The 20,556-nt window shown below is 35.4% G+C and overlaps 1 protein-coding gene and 1 long non-coding RNA gene across 4 annotated transcripts in view; one reads left to right on the top strand and one right to left on the bottom strand.

The window, feature by feature from the left end:
• Positions 1-20,556, bottom strand: part of LOC145249497 (ras-specific guanine nucleotide-releasing factor 2-like) — a 1,106,705-nt gene that overhangs the window by 204,541 nt on the left and 881,608 nt on the right. The gene's annotated exons all lie outside the window — the stretch shown is intronic.
• LOC145249498 (uncharacterized) lies at positions 9,950-18,840 on the top strand. The gene is made up of 2 exons (XR_013863539.1): positions 9,950-10,089; positions 17,457-18,840. It is a non-coding gene; the product is annotated as an uncharacterized LOC145249498 (long non-coding RNA).

Below are 20,556 nucleotides of genomic sequence, written 5' to 3'. Positions count from 1 at the left end.
TATTGTTGTTGCTGCTGCTGTTGTTCTGATCAATTTTGATGCTGCTGTTTTTGATCAGTTCTGATGATGATGATGATGATGATGATGATGATGATGATGATGATGGTGAAGACGATGATGATGAAGAAGAAGATGATGTCTTTGGTACTTAGATATGATGATGGTGATATAGTTGCTTTTTTCCCCCCCTTTTTTCTCTTAATGTGGAATTAACACCAGCACTTGAGGTAGCTGATTTCGTGAGGTGGCACCTGCAGCGAAGGCAGGAGTAGCCAAAACAATATAAGCAGTTATATTAGGAAGATAAAGCACACACACACACGCACATACAGCAGCAATGGTGGAAATTGTTGTTGTTGTAGTAGTAGTAGTAGTAGCAGAAAATTTAATAGTAAAAGTAGTAGTAGTAATAATTATTGAAGTGGTAGTTAGGCTAGTATTAATCGATGAAATATTAGTATAGTTGCTAAAACTTTGAATGGTGTGTCTCGTAGTATCACCTCCATTGTAAATAATTCTACGTACCTGACTACTTGGAACACGATGCACAAAGCAGAAACATGGTTTGCCAGTAATATAAACACACATACACACACACACACACACACGTCATTTTCGATTTCAGTTCGATTCTTATCACTCAAAACTAATTAACGAGAGTAGAAAGTGGGGGGGGGCGTGCCGCGTGCGGTGTTTCTTCATTATCAACGCGAAATTCGGCAATCGCAATATCAAATTTCAAGTAAAACGAATAGTATCTACTTAATTGCCATTGCAATGAACATATCCAAAAATTACGAAAAACGATAAAGTAGGAAATTAATTATTAATGAAAACACTTTTTTTTAAACTTTAGCGAAAATTGAGCTTTGCTAAAAAAAAAAAAAAAAAAAAGAGAGAAAGAGAAACGGGAGAGAGAGTTTGACTTGTAACAAGGGAGATAATTATTTTCTGAAATCTTAGATCAATTAAACAAAACCCAGTTTTCGCTAATTGTCTTTGAAAGCTGTTTTCATTAATAATTGATTTTTTTACCTTATCGTTTTTCGTAATTTTTGGATATATTCAACAGACAATTAAGTATATATCATTGGTTTTACGTGAAATTCAGTATTGCGATTTTTGGAATTTCGTTCTGGGAATGAAGAAACACAGAAAGTGGAGTTTCGGTTTACTTTCGGAACTCTTGTTTTCCTTATTTGTCCTTTAGTCCGCATTCTATGATCGATGATTCTGACAGAGGGTGAAGAATTGTTTAGTGTTTCTTTGTTTATTATCAGCACTCTTTCAGAGAATGCCTATTGTCTCTTCAGAGAGAAAGACATAAAGAGAGAGAAAGAGAGAGAGAGAGAGAGGGGGGGAAGAGGATGAGCAGACACTAAACTTGTTACCAAAAGAATCACAGTCCTCATATTCCATGAGTGATATTTCTGGCAAAAAGGGAAGAATTGCTGTTATCTAGGCTGGAAACAATCTATCGAAGACGAAGTAGTATTCTTGTAGCTCCTTACATCAAATGGCTAAATGGCTTGTCTGGAGTGATTTCCATATAAGTTTAAAATTTTAAATGCCAACAAAGACTTGTCGAGTTGTGTTCTTGAAGAATCAAATTTTGTCGTTTTTAAAGCCTTTCGCAATATTGTTCATGTCCCTTTAAGTTTCTTTCCTAAAACTACCTGCCTGTGGAACTCCGTTAAACTGGCTTGCTTCCCAGCTGACCGACATCCGTGACAAAAAACACCCACCGTAGAATTCTTCCTTCAAACTCCTCGGCTTAGCATTCACGGGCAATATGAGCTGGAACAAATACATTGAGGACATTGCAAAGGCTGCTGCAAAAAAGGCAGGTTCCCTCTGTCGAGCTAGAAGATTACTCACACCTGAGAATATCCTGTACTTCTACAAGGCCACCATTCGCCCATGCATGGAGTATTGTTGCAACATTGAAGGCATTGCCAGGGCTGCTGCAAGAAAGGTGGGCTCTCTCTACCGTGCTAGACAACTACTAACACGCAAAAGTATCCTGTACCTCTATGAGGCCACCATTCGCCCATGTATGGAGTACTGCTGTCACATTTGGGCTGGTGCATCTGCTACTAGTCTCTCGCTCCTTGACAAGGTTCAAAAGAGAGTCGCAAACCTGATAGGCCCTGAACTGGCATCTAAGATTCAGCCTTTGTCCCATCGATGAAATGTTGCATCCCTCTGCCTTTTCTACAAGTATTTTAGTGGTGAATGCTCTGACGAACTGCAATCACGTGTGCCCCCCACGACATGAGCATCCTCGACAAATCCGACAGGCTGCTAAATCCCACCCCCACACTGTAGAGATCCCTAGATGTAAAAGATCTTTCTACTCCAATAGTTTCTTCCCCAGAACCGCTAGACTTTGGGATTCCATTCCAGGTCCCTGCTTCCCCAACAGTACTGATGTGCAGAAGTTCAAGTGTAACATGAACCGACATCTTGCTGCCCAAATCTCCACATAGTACCCCAGTAGTTGTTGCCCCTGATAGTAGCCCCCTACACCAAAGTGGCAATTTGCCTTGTTTGGGGTGAAAATGTAAAAGAAAAAAAAAAAAAAAAAAAAACATCTGGGCTGGTACATCTACCACCAGCCTCTACCTCTTGGGTAGAATTCAAAAAAGAGTTTCCAATTTAATAGGTTACACTTTGTCAACTAAGCTCCAACCCCTGTCCCATCGCCCTGTGCATGTTTTATAAATATTTTAATAGAATGTGCTCTGATGAACTTGTTGCACTTGTGCCCCCTCGACGTACATATTCCTGACAAACTCTCTTGGCAACTAAATCACGCCCCTTCATTGTTGAGGTCCCTAAATGCCAGAAAACTTTCTATTCTAATAGTTTCTTCATTCGAACAGCTAGACTTTGGAATTCCCTTCCTGCTACATGTTTCCCTGAGTGTTCTGATATGCAGAAGTTTAAATTTAACATAAATCAACATTTTGTTAATCTTTCCTAGGCATGGTCCCAAATAGTAACCCTTTATGTGTAAGTGGCGATATGTCTTGTTAGGGGTGAACGTGAGTAAAAAAAAAAACAAAAAAACAAAAAAAAACTAAATATATGACTAAAATCCTGTTCTTAGGATTATCCAAATACCATTTCCATCTTTTAGTTATTATTTCAATGTTTCGATAACTTACACCGTTCTTCGCCTGCATCTTATGAAAACATGCAATTTTATGATTATCTCAATAATCTGCAGATAATCTTAATTTTTTTTTTATTTTATTATTGGAATCTCTTTGGGATGAGTAATTTGAATACTTAATTATTCATTTGCTGATTGTTATCCTGATCTTCATAATTGTTGTTTCATCATGTTTCGGCCAACAAGTACTCTGGCCTTCATCAGGTGGTTAACCACGACGAGATAGGAATGCTGAGTTTTTTAACTGTATTCCCAGCAATTACTGCCTTCCATAGTAGTTTTTGTCTCACCACGTTTTGGCTAACTACTTTGGGGCCCATGGCTCAGTGGATAGAGGTGTTGAATCTCTATGGTTCCAGGTAAGCATTGTCTGAAGGCAGTAGTTTCAATTCTATCCAAAGCGGGCCTGACGATTAATTGGCCAAAACGTGATGAGACAACAACAGCTATGGAAAACAATAATTACATCTTTTATTCTTGTTACCTTCTTACATCAAGTGGCTTCACACTCTGTCTGGACTGATTTCCATTAAAAGGTTAAGAGATTCAGCATTCCTATCCCGTTGCGGTTAATCACTTGATGAAGACCAGAGGAATAGTTGGCCGAAACATAGACCAACAACAACTATTAAGATGAGGATGACAGTCCGCAAATAAATAAAAACATTTTATTTAATTTGAAAATGTACTTTGTTCTTGTTCATCCTTCATGTTAGGAAAGAACCTTTAAATATTTTGCGCTTTTTGTTTCTTTTGCATCGCTTGCAATTAGGACTGAAACTTCAAACTCTCACAGGTTTGTCACTACAAACCGATTATTACTTAGCACATAAGTTCAATGAGTTCAGCGGAGGACATTCCATTAAAAGTACTTGTAAAACAGGCACAGGATTCAACATTGCAGTGATGGTACAGGGGTTGGAGCTTGGTTGACAGTGCGAGATCTATTAGATTAGAGACTGTTTTTTGGACCCTGTCTAAGAATGAGAGACTTAGTGGTGGATGTACCAGCCCACATGTGGCAACAATATTTCATGTATGGACGAATGGTGGCCTTTTAGAAATACAGGATACTCTCAGGTGTAAATAAATTTTCTAGCATGATAGAGGGAACCCACCTTCTTTGCAGCAGCCTTGGCAATGTCCTCAATTTAAGATTTAAGCCATTTTTAAAAGAGATTGATGATTTTCAAATTTTGAAACAATTTTTTATAATTTTTAGAACTCATTTTTATAGCTTAAGGTTTTGTTTGTTTTTTCATGAATTTGTGGCTAAGAAAACAGTAGAAGTCACTTTCAAGTAGTGATATTTAAAAAAAAAAAAAATTAAAAGTATATAACCAAAAAGTCTCTTGGGTTTTTGGTCTACAGAGAGAGGCAGACGTGTTTCAGAGGTCTTCTTTTTTATCCTTTCCAAGAACCACAGACTTGTGGAACTCTTTTCTTACTGACTGTTTTCCCCCTAACTATAACCTTGATTTTTTTCAAGATTAGGTCAGTAAGTATCTTCGTCTTTGGCATAATCATCTTTTACTAGCAGGACCTGTGGAAATTCCACAGGGGACTCATTCATATGTAATATATTGATGTTGGCATTCTGTAGATGTTCAGTGTAAATGGAGACGCTCTGATATTATTTTAGCTTTTTTGTTAAAACTGCAAAAGTATTTCTCTGAGCACGATCGCCCCGTAAAATCCAATCGTAAAGTATGCTTAAATATGATATTTTAATTCTTGTAGATTTCGTATATATTATTATAGAGTTAATGTTCTGTCGATTTTTATATGTTATAAAGTTGTGATTTCAAATATAAGAAATATATCCATATGACTTGGGTGCATTAGCTTGAATCGAAACTGAAATAAAAACTTTATATATATATATATATATATATATATATATATATATATATATATATATATATATATATATATATATATATAACTTAAGTTCCTTCAGCCATAATCGAAACCGAAACCAAAACTTATGAAGAATTCTTGATAAAATTATTTATGACAAAAAATAGAAGAATATAACAATTGGCTTTTGGGTCAAGATCAAAGTGTAGTATCCGTTCTTCAGATGCTACACTTCAATTTCTTGTTCTCTGTTAGTGGAGGAGAAAATCCTTCATGACTGAGACAATTTTTATTTTTTGTTCCACATTAAAATACGACCCTGGTGTCTAACTCTGTCCCGTTGGGGAGGCATTGTAAATAGGAACAATTAAATGACCCGGATGTAAGCGTGGCACACAAAAGAACACACACGCTATTGTATTAATATATAGATTCCTGTTAGCTTCTTACATCAAGTGGCTTCACACCTTGTCTGGACTGGTTTCCATTAGAAAAATATATATATGGGTAGAGTAGTGAGCAGGAGGTGATGCAAATACTGTGTAATGCTCCAGATCTGTAGATGTTTTCACCGAAAAAGAGGTCGCTAGTCTTTTGCTCCTCTACTGTTATTTTCATACTAGTGGCTCGACTGAGTTCCGCTCTATGGTTCTTCCCATCTAAAACATTCACAAGAACTCGTCTAGTTATAACCACTGTGTACCTATAAACTAAACATAAACTTCTGCATTTTAATTAAGTTGTAGAACAGTTGAGAAAGCAGGGTCAGTTCAGAGAAAAAAAGGCCAAGGATGGAAGGAAGTGATAAAAATGGACAAGAGAAAGAGGGATGAATAGAAAGGGGCCTGGCCAAAGATGGGTTACTTTGGAGATCAATTTCTTAAAGCTTTTTGAACTTCATGGACCGTTAAATGTACGATTTCAAATTTAGTGGACCATTAATATGATTTTAGATAAAAAAAAAATAACAACAAGCCGAGCATGTGGGGTCCCCCTCCATGAATGAAATATTTACTTTTACCATGACTAATGTTTGTGCGAAATTTCAAAAAAATTCAAGGAGTGGTTATTGAGAAAAGTGTAAACAAACGAATGGATGAACGATTTGGGGCAATTTTACTCCTATAATGAGACCTAGAGGGGCAACCAGAGTTATCCTGGAAAATCTGTTCGGGCAAAAATTAACTTTCACCATGACTAATGCTTCTGCAAAATTTCAAAAATATTCAAGACATGGTTCTTGAGAAAAGTGTGAATATGCCAACGGACGAATGGGAGTGAATTACTGGGTCCAATCCCTCCTTTGTAGGGAGACAAAAAAACTTAAAAACTATTGAAAGTAAAAATCTGTTCCTATTCACTTGCCTCCCCACAAGGGCAGAGTTAGGCACAAGGTCGGTTTTTAATGTGGTGAAAATCCAGCTCCCCAAAAAGAGACACTGTAGATATGAACAAAAAATGAAAATTGCCTCAGTCTAGAAGGATTTCTCCTGCACTGGCCGAGGACAAAAAAGGTGAAGTGTAGTATCAGAACAGATACTACACTTTGTTCCCAGCCAAAAGGCCAAAAAGAAAAAGTGAATGTTATCGAGACCAAAATGAAGATCAGTGGTTGTAGTCTTGGAAAGCTCCCCAAAAGAGCAAAGTTCTTTTGCTCACTTTGTGGAAAGAGGGTCGGGTGCAATTACATTTTTTGTGATACCTGTAAGCATTGCGTACACAAGTGCAGTGGAAATAATAAGTTAAGATAACTAATTTGATATACTTAGGCGCCTTCAAAAGTTTCCAGACTATTTTGTATAAGCATTTAAAATTGTCATAGACTCTTGAAAATTCAGTATGTTATTGCTATACATCTTATGAGATGATTGACCAATTTTTATGATTTCAGGTTCAAATGAACACTTACGGCAGGAATTGGAATACACCCTACTAAAGCCTGATTGCCACAGCTGGTGAATTTTAAAAATGCAATCTGGACGTGAGGACACTTTAGAAGAACAATATGCAATAAAATTCTGTTTTAAACTTGGAAAAAATGCCACAGAAACCTATGGAATGCTTCAGACAGCTTTCGGACCATCTTGCATGAATCAAGCATCAATTTTTGAGTAGCATATGAGATTCAAGGAAGGCAAGGAGTTTGAAGGATGATGAGAGGTGTGGGAGAAGTAAGGAAGTAAGAACATCAGAATTGATTGGCCAAATAAAGAATTTCATAGATAAGGACCGTCGTGTGTCTATAGAGACAATAAGTGCACAGTTTGATGTCAATGTGAGAACTGTACAAACAATAATTCACGAGGAACTAAAAATGCAGAAGATTTGTGCAAATTTTGTCCCAAAGGTTCTCCATTCTTGTCACAGACTATTTGACCAAGATGGGCATCAAGACAGTTCATCACCCATCCTATAGTCAAAACTTTGCTCCCTCTGACTTTTAGTTATTTCCTAAGTTCAAGAAAAACCTCAGAGGCTGTCATTATGAGACAATTGAGGAGATGAAAGCAGTTGTGATGAAGGTCCTTGACATGTTCATACAAGATCTCTTCCATGGGACCTTCCAGAAGTTGTTGGAATGGTACAAGTGCATTGCAGCCGGAGGAGATTACTTTGAAGGGGAGTACAGTTTCATGTGTGTACTATCAATAAAAGTGGCCATACGAAAAAAGTCTGGAAACTTATCCAAGGCACTTCATACATTAGTCACATAACCCCTCCCCTGTATATAAAACATTTTTGGGCTATTTAATAGAAAAATAATATTGAGTAACTAAGTTATTGAATATCATCAATTTTTAAAAAATTTTTTATTGTAATTTCACCCCAAACAAGGCACATTGCCACTTTGATGTAGGGGGCTACTATCAGGGACATAAGCTACAGGGGTACTATATGGGGAGTTGGGCAGCAAGATGTCGGTTCACGTTACACTTGAACTTCTGCATGTCAGTACAGTTGGGGAAGCAGGAACTCGGAAGGGAATTCCAAAGTCCAGTGGCTCTGGGGAAGAAACTACTGGAGTAGAAAGCTCTCTTACATCTAGGGATCTAAACTGTGAAGGGATGGGATTTTGCTGATTGTCAGGTTTGTCGGTGGGGTACTTACGTCGAGGGGGCACAAGTGCTTGAATAAAAGTTGCTATTTTAACAAAAGCTGGTAAAAAAATAGTAGGCTTATAAATTTCCCAACGATGTACCTAGTGTAAATGATATATTGTTTATGATTAATTGAACACAAGGTGCTACTTTTATAAAAGCTGGGGGGGAAATAGTGGGTTTACACATTTTCTGACAATATACCTAGTGTAACTAATTTTATAAAATAGAATTAACTGCTTACAGCATAAAAATTGTTGGGAAATGTGTAAACTTACCACTTCCTCAGAGATTTTGTTAAGATAGCAACTTGTGTTCGATTAATCTTGAACAAAATGTCAGCTACATTATGTAATATTGTTGCAAGATGTATAAACGCAGTATTTTCTTCAAAGCTATTGATAAAATAGTATCTCACTAGTTTCAAACAAAAAAGTGGGTTTCTACATCTCCCAACAGTAATACATAGTGAAACCCATTCGTTGTATGTAATTGATTGAACCCAAGGTGCTATTTTACCAATTTAAAAATAGCGTCAAACAAAAAAGTGGGTTTCTACATTTAACAATAATACATAGTGAAACCCATTTGTTGTATGTAATTGATTGAACCCAAGGTGCTATTTTACCAATTTAAAAATAGCGTCAAACAAAAAAGTGGGTTTCTACATTTAACAATAATACATAGTGAAACCCATTCGTTGTATGTAATTGATTGAACCCAAGGTGCTATTTTACCAATTTAAAAATAGCTTCAAACAAAAATGTGGGTTTCTACATTTAACAATAATACATAGTGAAACCCATTCGTTGTATGTAATTGATTGAACCCAAGGTGCTATTTTACCAATTTAAAAATAGCTTCAAACAAAAATGTGGGTTTCTACATTTAACAATAATACATAGTGAACCCCATTCGTTGTATGTAATTGATTGAACCCAAGGTGCTATTTTACCAATTTAAAAATAGCGTCAAACAAAAAAGTGGGTTTCTACATTTAACAATATTACATAGTGAAACCCATTCGTTGTATGTAATTGATTGAACCCAAGGTGCTATTTTACCAATTTAAAAATAGCGTCAAACAAAAAAGTGGGTTTCTACATCTCCCAACAGTAATACATAGTGAAACCCATTCGTTGTATGTAATTGATTGAACCCAAGGTGCTATTTTACCAATTTAAAAATAGCGTCAAACAAAAAAGTGGGTTTCTACATCTCCCAACAGTAATACATAGTGAAACCCATTTGTTGTGTGTAATTGAGTGTACCCAAGGTGCTATTTTATCAATGTCTTCAAACAAAAAAGTGGGTTTATATATCTCTCAACAGTAACACATAGTATAATCCATTCGTTGTATGTAATTGATTGAATCCAACGTCATATTTTACAAATAGCTTCTAACAAAGAAGTGGGTTTATACATCTTCCAGCAATAATATATAGTGTAACCGATTCGTTGTATGTAATTGATTAAATCCAAGTTGTTATTTTATCAATAGCTTCAAATGAAAAAAAAAAAAAGGAAAAAAATGGGGTTTACACCCCCTAATGCTAATAATACATAGTGTAACCACTTCATTCCATATAATTAATTGAACAAAAGTTGTTATTTTATCTAGGAGTAACATTGCAACTTGATACATTTCCCAACGGTATTAATGCTTAAATGACCGTAAGTAGATCGATTGTTATGGAAGTAGTAATAGTTGTAAGTAATAGCAGTAATAGTAGTAATAGTAATGTTGTTACTTGAGAAAGCAATAGTAATGTGATAGTTGTAGACTGTGTAGTAGTAGCAGTAATAGTATCGATTGGATGATTGATTTAAAGACTGACTCATCTGGCATCTCACATCTTTGGTCATTAACAATGAAACTCTTCAATTCCACAGCAGGTTTCTCCTTCTGCTGGATTTCAGTTCCAGTTTCCCTTTCCGACGCCGAATGTAATGTAAGCTTTTATTTATTTATTTATTATTTTTTTTTATATTATTTTCTTCGTTTTGGTGGTGAGTTTGTTTTTGTAACTATGTGTTTTTTGGGTTTTTTTTTGTGTCAGATGATAATATCTTAGCCCTTTAAAAAAAAAAGATTATGCAAGTTATTATTATTAACTTATAAAATTACTTATTTAGGAAAACACAAAATTTGATATTGAAAACTTAGGCACTTATTTAAAACTAGCGGAGGGGGGGGGGGCGTCTGATCTTGCCGATTGTAAAATATACTTAAATTATACTTCAATTCATGCAAATTTCGTATTCATCATTAAAGAATCCATTCTTTATTAAATATTTACATTATATATATATTTATATATATATATATATATATATATATATATATATATATATATATATATATATATATATTAGTACTGATTTAAAAAGTTAAAAAGACAATGATTTGGGTGCTATCAGCTAGAATCGAAACCGAAATATTTAGTGCTGCAACCGCGTTCCGTACCGTTTGACCTCACCAGATAAGAAAGTTATAAAAAAAATCATTTCTAGATATGATTGAATTTGCGCATGCGCAAACTAATAGAAAAATGTCGGCAAGTTGAAATAAACATTTTGCATTTCAACTTGCCGCTATATTTCTGTATGCGTTATTCATCCAGCCAAACGGAGATTTTACTCGTTATAAACCATCCGTGGTGTATGATTGCTATTTCCTGTTAATTTCAATGTTATGTGACCTGTAGTTTAAGAGTTTATCGGTTAAATATTTACACACAGACAGACACAGACACACGCATACATTTATTGTTTTATTTATATAGATACGAACCGTGTTATATATATATATATTTTTTACACGGTGGTCACCACTTATCAAGGCCCGGAAGCCACTCAGGGATAAAGGTTATTGCAAATACAGTACGTTGGTGTGGAGATTTAATGAAGTGTTTATTTAAGAGGGCGGTTCATTAGGAATTTGTTAACGTTGGACTTGAAGACATCCAAGTTTTGGTCAGGTGGGAAGCAGGCAGACAGAACAGAGTTCCACAGGCGTGCACTTCTAAGAACGAAGCTTTGTTCATGGAATCTACGTTTTGATTTAGGCACAGATAAAGAGTGGGGGAAATTTTTCACAGTGGATTCAGCTAGACGGGTGTTTTTCGTGAAGCATTGGCGAGGGGGGACCAGAGATTGGAGTTCAGGCGAGCACCTGCCATGGAAATAATGATAAAACAAGGATAGGCTCCCAACGTCTCTTCTGTGGGAGAGAGGTTGCAGGGTAGAGAAGAGGGCATCCATTTTGATAAGATTTTCAAATTTTACAGTGTCTTGTTTATTAACTTGTTAGGTGAAAGTACAGAATTGTTACAAAACACCCCCCCCCCCTTCCTCATGTTACGAGTGAGTTTCTAAATGCTATAACACTATTATTTCAGTACGGTCCGTATTCTGGAAAAGTAGCAAAACTTAATTTCTTGTTTCGATGCTTGTGTAGGAGAGACCTTCAACGGTACTTGTACAGTTTAATCAAGACATTAAAAAAAATGAAAATATAAAAAAAAAAAAATTATATTGTATCTATCCGCTTTGGACTGAAGTTCTCCGAAAAAAATTTCCACTTAATTTGATCAAGTAATTTATTTATTTTTTTTTTTTTTTACAGCGTGGAAACCACGTTTTCATGACAGCACACTCAAGGTAGCCATGTGGAAATAACTCGGCCTAAAGCGCCGATACCCCCCCCCCGTCTCCATGTTAAATAATAGCCTTTCTTCCTAAAAATCGAAACATGGCCACCTTTTGATCCGTATCATAACAAATTGATTTTTCGGTCAAAAAAAAAAAAAATACAAAAAAAACTACTTGATCAAGTTAAGTTAAAAATTGGGGGGGGGGGGAGGGGAGAATCTCATTCCATAACGGATACGTACATTATAACTTTTTTTTTTTTTTTCGATATTTTCATTTTTTAATGTCTTTATTAAACTGTACAAGTACCCTTCAACAATTTAATGGTAATTCCTGAGTTTTGATGATCCAGATTTAGCCAAGGTACCAGCTTTACTGTACTCGCGTTCAGTTAAAAAATATCACCCACTTGCTTCAAAAATATACCTATTTCCAATTCAGCAAAAAAGAAAAAAAACAAAACACTAGAACCCAACCACTGACTTTAAGTCCAGGTGGCAACACTCCCCAAAAAGCATATATATATATATATATATATATATATATATATATATATATATATAAAACAATGGTTCTTATCCAGAATTTCACCTGTATTAAAAAAAAAAAAATTCTCTATAATGTACGCATACGTAACGAAATGAAAATATTATATTCCAAAAATCATGTAAATTGATCAAGCAGTTTTATTTTTATAAAGAAAATCATTGATTAATATGAATTCATAGGCATTACAACATAAATTTCGCAAGTTTGAATTATTGCTGAGTTATCTCACTTGCTTATTTTATTTTTACATTGTTTTTAAAATAGTGGGCAAGACAGTCTCTCTCTCTCTCTCTCTCTTCGGTTGCTTATAAAATTTGATTGCCTTTTTAAAAATAATAACTTTATTATTTCAACGCCGTACCAGAAACGCATAAGTACGCAATTTCATGCTGCAAAAATGTTCATGAGTTAAAGAAAAAGTTTATCCCCAGGAGAAAGGTGTAGAAGTTGAACGAAGAACACTTAAAATGCAAATTTAAAAACTAAGTGATGAAGAGTTTGGCTATCAGATACACTACAGAAAGTGTGGGAGAGTAATAGATGATGCTGAAGGATTTCCTTGGATTATTTTAAAAGGGTTTGTAGAAGATAATAATGTGAGCAAGAGCCTTCCATTTGAAACTCAAATATTTCAGATTTGCATTAAATCTGACTGATAATCATTAAACACCAATTAAGTAAGATTTCCCGAATTTCAGTTTCTTCTTTAAACTCCTTAAGCTTAAGCTTTAAATTTTAGACATTTTCTAGAATCAAAATCATGTAATGGATTTTAGTCAAAATTAGAATAAGGATTCTAGACATAAGGTTCAGTATCATTATATCTTGATTTTAATAGAGAGGACGTTTTGTAACTATTCTGTGCTTTCACCTAACAATTTAATTAAAAGAAAAAAAAGATATCGTGGAACTTGAATTTAACCTGCAAAAACTATTTAAAAATAGCGCCGCACCAAAAATACACCAGCACCAATAACTTGTTTGCGCTGTGTCACGATTTCTTCATAAGGTGTTATATCTGCATCAGGGCATCACTTAACAGCTTTCAGTTATATTTCCTAACCAAAAGATACTTCACTTTAATCTTTACTGTATCAGATTCATACATCAGGTAGCTAGCATTCTCTGAAGTGGAACTACGAGGTGTCTTCAATACGTTTCCGGACATTTTTGTACAGGCAGTTAAAATCGTTATAGACTCTTGAAAATTCAGCAGGTCTTTATTTACTTGCACCTCCCCCCACACACACACACACGAAGTCAGAGTTAGACACAATGTTGGTTTTTAATCAAACTCCCCAAAATGGGGCACTCTGGATAGGAACAAAAATTTAAATTGCCTCTGTCAAGAAGGATTTCTCCTCCACTGACCGAGGACAGAAAAGGTTAAGTGCAGCATCAAAGCAGATATTACACTCTGACTGACCAATTTTAATCATTTCAGGTTCAAATGAACAGCTACAGCAGGAATTAGAATACACCCTACTAAAGCCTGATTGTAACAGCTAGTGAACTTCAAAAATGCAATCTGAACGTGAGGACACTTTAGAAGAATGATATGCTATAAAATTCTGTTTTAAACTGAAATTTGTGTCGAATGACTATCAATCAAATTTAATGCGAATCTGAAATATTTAAATTTTCAAATGGGAAGTTGTGCTAATATCATGTTCCCTAAAAACCCTTTAAAATTTAAAATACTCCAAAGAAACTGAAATTAGAGGAATATTTATTAATTCATGCTTAGTACCTATTGTTCTTATTTATTTGCCCCCCCCCTCTCCTCACGAAGGCAAAATTGGACACAAAGTAGGTTTTTAAATTTTAAAAATTCATCCCCTAAAAACGAACATTCTGCATTGGAACAAAAATTAAAATGGTCTCAGTCTAGAAGGATTTCTCCTTCACTGACTGAGAAGAGAACAGACTTAAGTGCAGTATCAGAACAGATACTACACTTTATTCCTAACAAGTTTCCTCCTACCTATTGTAAAAATTTAGCAAATATTGGCAGTATCTAAATTTTTATTTAATTAGTTTAGGAGTGAATCCTACCCATAAAAATACGTAAACATATACACTAGTATCGGGACGATTAATCGGAATTAGGAATTGTAAAAATCAGAACTTTTAGAGGTATTAGAATCGGAAAAATTTGTACCTATTTTCCGATGCCAAAAACGATTCTTTTGTTAAAAAGCAAAGTCTTCCATTGCTGCTAGTAATAATGATAAAATAATAAATATTGTTTTTTAACTAATAGTAAAACTAAAATTAATACATCATCTCTTGCAAGTATATATTTTACACTTCAAAAAATTATCTGCACATTTAACATGCGTTTTACGATAATTAAAAAAGAAAAGTATTCCGTAGTTTAATATTTAGAGATTTATAAAGATTTGGAATCGGAATCGGTAATTGTATTGGAATCGGGAAAAATACTGGAACTGTTCCATCACAGATATAGAAATACTTAACTCTATTTAAACAGACATATGTCAGCGGGGATTAATCTTGCGCGATTATTTATTTGTAATATGTTTTTGAATTTTTTAGATGCAGATTGATGGTCTGTATTATTTCCATTTTTTTGGACTACCGTTCTCATCTTGAGTGTTATTTTCACAATGATTTCGACTGATATAACCTCCGACCTTCTTCAGGCGTATCTTGTTGAACACGATGAATCTGCACGGAAATTTCGAACAGAATATTTTTTTTAATCGACAGGGGTAGCATGCTCTCATTCTATCGTCCGTGACTGCATAGAAGTCTTAAGTAATTTGAAATTGTATTCTTAGTATCGTCTGCAGTGAAGATTGAACCATCAACCTCCAGAAGAGTGTCACTTACAACTGAATTAAACTTTGTACTGTAGCTGTTACACCACGTATACAACTGTGAATTACTTAAGACTCTTTATCTGGTCATGGATGACAGAACGAGAACATGTTACCTCTATGGATTAAATAAAGGGTTCCGTTCAAAATTCTGTGCAGAATCCCAAGCTCAAAAAAAAAAAATAAATAAAATAAACTTGTTTCAGATGATATAATTTCTTTCTTTTCCAGGTGTATCGTTTTCACACACACACACACACACACACCCACGCATATTGGAATTACTTACTAAATACCATCCTCGAGTGTCTTTGGTCTCTCTATATAAGGGTTTGCCAGGATAATCTGACACGAGGATACTTCACCCTACGAGTAAACCTGGCCAAATATTTAAAACTAGCAGCTGCGCCGTGTCGGCACACACAACGCCGAGTCAAACACAAAATCAAGTACACTCAACATCAAGTACACTCAACATCGTCTTAGCATCAACGCTTACCCTGTGAACTCGGAGTATGGGAAAACTCCCATATGCAAAAAACAAAATCACTGAAAAACAAAAATACCCTAAGGGTAAGGATAATGAGTAGACGTTGGATAAAATGATGGTTAAAATTATTACGAACTTGCCAGGATTCGAACCTGGAATCTTCTGATCCGTAGTCAGACATGTTATTCATTGCGCCACAAGTCCTGTCTGTATGCTGAAAGATGTTATCGCGACTGTCTACAGACAGTGTTAAATTCCGTTGACATTGGCAGGTAACTTTTTTGACAATTGCACGAAACAGCCCAAAAACCCTTATTTCGGGGTTTTTGTGTGACTTGGCATTATTCGTTACGAACCATATAAAGATAAGGACAATCTAGGGACTCGCACCTTTCAGGGAAAAAAAGAATTTTTCAATTTGGTGCATCCGTTCGAAAGTTTTATTGGTACAAAGACCCAAGTTCGCCCAGCTGGGCAGACTTGAGTCCTTGTACCGGAAAAATATCAGTAAATAAAATGTTGTTTCGTAAATCGTTATTTTGTTTGCATTTCCATACACCAAACATGGATATAACTAAAACATCCGCTGGGTCATAAGCTTCATTTCGGTACCTTAGTTTCCTGGGTGGATCGCCTGTAGGCTGAGATAAACCGCGTCACACACACACACACACCCACCCACAGACAGGCAGACATTAGGAAAATTTATAATAAGATATATACACACGCATAAATAAATAAAAATTTGGAATTTTATTAATATTTAAAATAATCTGGTATTCGAAGTCCCTAAAAGATCCTTTGAATACTGCTATACCCTGACCTATAAAAGGAATGGTACACATTCTCATGATATTTCAAATGAAAGCAGCTAGCTGGATACTCTACCAAACTACTAGATGAATTATGTCTTGGAATCTGGTAAGAATAAGCGATCACCAAAAACATACAGTTAAGTAGTTAATTGAAGAAATGGAAATTAGTATTCTTTACTGCTCATATATGCATATCGCTTTCAACCTCTCTCATTGTATATTCTTTGACCCTCCTGCTTTATTTCTATATGCGTCTTCGACTCTTACTTCCATCATACCTCTATCTTTATTTCCAGTCAAAGATAATAAAGAAAGGAAATAACGAAAAAAAAAACGGAAGAATTCTTATCATTTGGATTCTTCGGATTTCTATTCTCATCTTATGTGTTATTTTAACAACGTTTCAGTCGACCTTCTTCAGGTGTATCTTGTCGAACTAGGGAATCTTTCTGTCAAACTCTTAAATCTGCACAGAATTTTGAACGGAAACTTTTTATTTAATCCACTTTTCTTTTTTTTTACCAAATTATTTTTTTTTCTATAAAATAGCATTTTCAAAGTGAAATATTATTAATTTCACAAGGTTTCGGTCGATGTAACCGTCTTTGTGCGAATCTTGCTGAACTCTAGAATCTTTCTGTCAAACTATGACATCTCTACTGAATTTCAAATGGAACCGTTTACTTTATTTACGAGGAATAGCATGCTCAGGTTCTATCAATCATGACTAGGCAAAAATTCACAATTGCATTTTGAGTCTCGTTCAACACTAAGGATTGAACCTTCAACCTCTAGAAGAGCGTGACTTACAACTGAATTTTATCAAGTACTTTATCCATTACGCCATCGGTGAGTTGTAAGTCAGACTCTTCTTTAATGTCAATCCTCATCTAAAAAATTCAGAAACCAATTAACGTTTCATAAATTTTCAATTTTTTTTTTTTTAAACCTTTTAATTTGCTTTACAGGTCAGACACAGAGTCAACTACTGCAATTGACCAAAGAAGCCGATTGTCACACCAGATGAAATTGAGCAGCACATGACCAATGAGCACATCAGTAACAAGCCGCTGCGAACAGTGGTCAAGTTGAAGAAAAGATGGAGTCGCCACTTTGCCTAACAAACGCACGACCAATAAACTTGGATGATGAAATATAATATTTTTTTTTTTTTTTACATGGAGGTCACCACTTATCAAGGTCCAGAAGCCACTCAGGAATAAGGGTTATTGTGTGTACAGAAATCAATGGGATAGTATTGTAGTAATCGTTAGTATAGGAGATTTGATAAAGTGTCTTACTTAAGGGGGCGATTCATCAGGAATTTGTTTATGTTGGACTTGAAGACATCTAAGTTGTAGTCAGGTGGGAAACAGGCAAACGGAACAGAGTTCCACAGGCATACAAGAAAGAAGCTTTGTTCATGGAATCTACGTTTTGATTTAGGCATAGATAAAGAGTGGGGAAAAACAATATGCTTACATTGACTTATTACTTCTGATTGGATCACCAAAGTTAAGCAAGTATGGTCGGTACTAGAAGGAGGGGCCATTTTAGACTATAAAGCAGTATATATATAAGAAGACAGCCACACTTCTACGTTTAAAAAAAAAAATATGCAAGACTAGCAACATTAAGATCATCCTCGCTCAAATATAGATGAAACTTCCTCCTTTGGAGGAAGCCAACTCACCCAATCCTGGGTGAATGTCATATCAGGCACACAGGATGCAAACTAAGTGTCTGTCAATCGATATCAAGAACCCAGTAAGTTTAATGGCAACAAAATAACCGAAGCTCTGAGATAGGATGTGATTGGGACTAGCTTAGAACAGATGGTCCTAGATGGGTTGCAGATAAAGAGCAGAGGGCTCATATGGTCTTCCCTGTAACATATTCACAACAAAACTCGTCAAGCTACAACCACTATCTTGAATTCTCTCTCCTTCTCTCTCTACTTAAAACTAAACGAAACTTCCATGAGCAGAGTTTCTTTCCTTTGGAACATGGTGCCATGGAGTTGCTTACCAGCTGATTACAACACGACTGTTTTCAAGTCCAGTGTAACAAATTTTACGGTGCAAATGAAGCAGGGATAGGAACGGCTCCATCTATAGTTTTGGGAGCGAGAGTCACTCCCAAACTATTGTAGAGGGTAAAACCCTGGTTCTAGATCATTTATCGAGATGTGTGTGTTTTATTGACATACAATTACGAATCCATTGAAAGGCAGCCGGGTTTCCAACAATTAAGAGTTGTAAACCAATCAATGGAAAAAAAAGCGAATTCAATGGTTTTGTAACTTTAAATGGATTTGTAAATAAAATGCATATTCTGCTCTTGCTTTTATCATTAAACACTCTGGTTAATTTTTTTTTTTTTTTTTCTGTTAACACGATATATTATACAGTAGAACCCCGGGATACGGTGACCCTAGGAGACGTTTCATTCAGGTTACGATGTAGAATACGATCTTTTCCCAGCCCCTGGTTACGGTATTTACCCCCACCTTACGGTGTTATTTGATTATATACTTGTGTATTATATATTGTACTGTATTTTGTTACTAATTCTTAATGCCGTATCTCGGAGTTCTGCTATATATATATATATATATATATATATATATATATATATATATATATATCTATAAAAGTGAACGTGTCTGTCTGTCTGTCTGTCTGTGTACATTTCCCTACGCAATAACTCTGTCAATTTTTAGTCTATAGACTCGAAATTTGAAATACCGGGTACTGAGATTTGAGAAAATCGATGTGATGGGTGTCAGCCAGAAATTTGGCTGTTAAGGGGTCAAATTTCAACGATTTGACCTTTTAAGAACTCTACCAAACTCCTCCGACAATTTTGGGTCTGGACACTTGAAATTTTAGATATAGGTTCCTTGAACCTGGATCTAACTTAATAAAGTGATTTGAGCCCGAAACTATAAATTTTAAGGGGTCATAATAGGGGTCAAAGTTTTAAAAAATTAACCATTTTTTTTGTTTTTTTGCTGTTTTTGCACAGCATACACCTCCAAATACCCGAGCAACGCCGGGCACCCCTGCTAGTATGTCTATAAAAGTGAAAGTGTTTGTCTGTGTGTGTGTGTGTGTGTGTGTGTGTGTGTGTGTGTGTGTGTGTGTGTTTGTACATTTCCATACGCAATAACTGTCAATTTTAAGTCTACAGACTCGAAATTTGATATACAGGGTACTGAGATTTGGGAAAATTGATGCGACCGGATTTCGGCCAGAAATTTGGCGATTAAGGGGTGAAAGTTCAACGATTTGACTTTTGAGAACTCTACCAAACTCCTTCGACAATTTTTGGTCTAAGCACTTGAAATTTTAGATATAGGTTCCATGGACATGGATCTAACTTAATAACTTGATTTGAGCCCAAAACAATAAATTTTAAGGGTTCATAAAAGGGGTCAAAGTTTAAAAAAATGATCGCTTTTTTTTTTTTTTTTTTTTTTTTTTTGCTCAACATACACCTCCAAATACCCGGGCAACGCCGGGCTGAAATGCTAGTATATATATATATATATACTAGTAGGGACACTCAACGTTGCTTGGGATCGAACTAGGATCAAGAATGTTCCAAACTTCCAATAATTTTATTGTCATCGAAATCGATGAAGTCACTCATTTTTAAACCAAATCAATTGATTGCCTACTCTAAGTGAGAACCCATCTTGGTGCACCGGGAGGAAGCTTCACATGCCACTCCACAGTGACTTAGTCTACATTGCACTGTAGAGAACACACTGCTGATTTTATAAAATTATTTTTTATATAATGGCATGGATTAAAGTTTAAAATGCAAAAGTGGAGTATCATAATTCAGTTGTGTTCTAAACAGATGCATTCATCTTACACACGCTTCTGTCTTATGAAAGAACCTACTGTTGATTTTATACATTTGGCCCTTCTGCTTGTGCAGATATAAAACTTCTCAAATACAATTGTGATGTAAACTTTGGTCAAAATCAGACTGTTTCTTCTTAATTTATTGAGATTGTCGGATTGACTTCCTCATTTTGGTTGTTATAGTCACAACGTT

Source organism: Euprymna scolopes, chromosome 28, assembly GCF_053919585.1.
Source record: "Euprymna scolopes isolate OS-2025 chromosome 28, ASM5391958v1, whole genome shotgun sequence".
NCBI lineage: Eukaryota > Metazoa > Mollusca > Cephalopoda > Sepiida > Sepiolidae > Euprymna > Euprymna scolopes.
The sequence above is the reverse complement of the archived record's forward strand: the minus strand, read 5'-3'. Positions and strand labels throughout refer to the sequence as shown.